The sequence below is a fragment of the Bidens hawaiensis genome, unplaced genomic scaffold (assembly GCF_021521415.1).
Source record: "Bidens hawaiensis isolate Kalapana, Puna unplaced genomic scaffold, B.hawaiensis_p1.1 tig00003570_1, whole genome shotgun sequence".
NCBI classification, from domain to species: domain Eukaryota; kingdom Viridiplantae; phylum Streptophyta; class Magnoliopsida; order Asterales; family Asteraceae; genus Bidens; species Bidens hawaiensis.
Window position 1 is genome coordinate 705,449 of NW_027491203.1, and position 2,862 is coordinate 708,310.

Here is a 2,862-nt window from a genome sequence, read left to right on the forward strand (position 1 = left end):
AAACGAAGATTGTTGGAGTATAAAATTTTATAATAAAAGGAAATAAAGTAATTGAATATTCAAATGTGTTTTATATTTCAAAAAACTTTATTGTAATCGTTTGCCTGCCATTTTATTGTAATCGTTTTATAGTAAATTATATAAAAAACTTTTAAACTTACAAAATAAAATCATATATTTTCTTTACCAAATCTTTAAACTACAAAGACACCATTGTCTCTCTATACCGTTGCTTTCATATATCTCTCTCTCTGCATACACACCATTCTCTCTCAATAATTCTCTGTGAGACACTCACCTGTTGCTTTCATCTCTTCTTTTCATATTCTTCTTGAGCCACGCCACTCCACTCCACTCCATTGTTTCTTCTTTCTCTCTCTAAAAACCAAACCTCCATAGCTTGGAAATTTTTTGTTTCAACACATTAAGATGAGTAAAGAGAAGCTTGTAGTAGAGATCTTGGGGGCCCACAACTTGATGCCTAAAGACGGCGAAGGTTCATCTTCTGCGTTCGTTGAGGTTGAGTTCGAAGGCCAACGACAAAGAACACAAGTCAAATACAAAGACTTAAACCCTGTGTGGAACGAGAAGCTTGTGTTCCATGTAAACGACGTCGCAGACCTCCCCTACAGAACCATCGAAGTGAACGTGTTTAATGAGAAACGGTCGAGCAAATGCAGTATCTTGGTGGGGGCCACAAAGACAAGACAAGTGCAACTTATGACCTGGTGGAGCAAATGCAGTATCTTTATATCCGGGTGGTCAAAGGCCGTGATATCCCTATCCCGGTCGGAGAGGACCTGGTGGCCGAGGTCAAACTTGGGAACTATAGAGGGGTAACGAAAAGGGCTTCTTTGAATAATAATGCTGAATGGGACCACGTGTTTGCATTTTCAAAGGATACGATACAGTCGTCAATGGTGGAGATCTTTGTGAAAGCAGAGAGGGATAAGGATGATTTCTTGGTTTGACTTGAACTAGGTCCCGAAGCGGTTGTGAGATTCGCGTCCCGGGTCCATATTCGTGCCACGTTGGATGGCGGGTATCATGTGCTTGATGAAGCTACAATGTATAGTAGTGATGTTAGACCAACAGCTAAACAGTTATGGAAGCCTCATATTGGTGTTCTTGAAGTGGGTATTTTGGGTGCTTCAAATCTTATGCCTATGAAAATCAAACAAGGTAAAGGTGGGTCAATCGATGCGTATTGTGTTGCTAAATACGGTCAAAAATGGGTCCGAACCCGAACTGTTGTGGATAGTTTGGCCCCGAAGTGGAACGAGCAGTACACGTGGGAAGTTTTCGATCCGTGCACGGTTATCACGATAGGTGTTTTCGACAATTCACGGGTCGATAAAAACCCGTCTGATGGTGGAAACGGTGCGCGTGACTCGCGTATCGGAAAAGTGCGTATTCGGTTATCGACACTTGAATCGGATCGTGTGTACACGCACGCGTACCCGCTCTTAATGCTGCATCCTTCGGGTATGAAGAAAATGGGTGAGCTTCATTTGGCAGTTAGATTCTCATGTGCTAACATGGCCAACATGCTTCATATGTACACAATGCCGTTACTACCCAAGATGCACTACGTGCAACCCTTGTCTGTTAACCAGCTAGACAGTTTAAGGTACCAAGCCTTGAATGTGGTGGCAGCTAGGCTGAGCCGAGCCGAGCCGTCACTAGGTCGGGAAGTTGTCGAGTACATGCTCGATCACGATTCCCATATGTGGAGTATGAGGAAGAGTAAAGCCAACTTCTTCCGGCTCACTAATGTGCTGGCTTGGCTTGTGTTTATTAACCGAGTGGTCGAGGGTATGCAGAACTGGACAATGCCGGTTTACTCAAGCATGTTTGTAATGATGTTCTTGATCATGGTACTAATGCCCGAGCTGATTATCCCATCCATACTACTTGGGTTTGCGGTTATCGGGCTATGGAAATACTGATTTCGCCCCCGGTATCCGCCTCACATGGACACAAGACTCTCGTATGCGGAAAGCATGCACCCTGATGAGCTAGATGAAGAGTTTGACTCGTTCCCGACGATCCGAAGTGCGGAGGTTGTGCGGGTCTGGTATGACCGGTTGAGGAGTGTGGCTGGGCGGATTCAGACCGTGGTTGGGGATATGGCGACTCAAGGGGAACGGTTTCAAGCGCTGCTTAGCTGGCGGGACCCGAGGGCCTCGTTTTTGTTTGTGGTGATTTGTTTCTTGGCGGCTATCGGGTTCTATTTGGTGCCGATCCGGTGGGTAGTGGCTGTTTACGGGCTGTGGTTCTTGAGGCCGCCGCGGTTCAAGAATAAGCTGCCGTCGAGTACGGTTTGTTTTTTTAAGAGGTTGCCTACTATGGCTGATAGTATGCTGTAGAGTGGATGGGTTTTAGTCTAGAGTTTAACGTTGCTATATGTTTTGGGTTGTTTAGCAGGACACCTAGGTAGTGTTTGTTTTTATCGTCAGCTAGATCTTTTGAAACATTCTTGTTGACTGTTAATGTTATTAATGCTTATGGTACAATTTACAAGTCAAATGGATATCAGGATATGATTATACTCCTAGTGACAGTTTCATAAGTCAAATGGATAGAATGAGTTAAAACTAGTAATGTGACATTATTTAAATATTGTTACAATGAGTTATGAGGCAATATGTTATGGGATGAGGAGATGGGCGAGAAAGGGCGAGAAGAATGGGGAACACCGCCCCCCCTTCTCCCCTGGCAATATGTGGGCGAAATAGGGTGGGGGTGAGGTTCTTTTGTCGCCGATGAGGTTTAAATAATAATATTATTTTTTTTATTATTATAACCGTTTTCAAACGGTAAAAAAAAATTAATTAAAACAATATATTTATATAAACATAC

The 2,862-nt window shown here is 43.4% G+C and overlaps 1 pseudogene; it reads left to right on the forward strand.

Annotated features, from left to right (window-relative positions):
* The first annotated feature begins 429 nt into the window (after positions 1-429).
* Positions 430-2,369, forward strand: LOC143623869 (multiple C2 domain and transmembrane region protein 10 pseudogene; annotated as a pseudogene).
* The last annotated feature ends 493 nt before the right edge of the window (positions 2,370-2,862 follow it).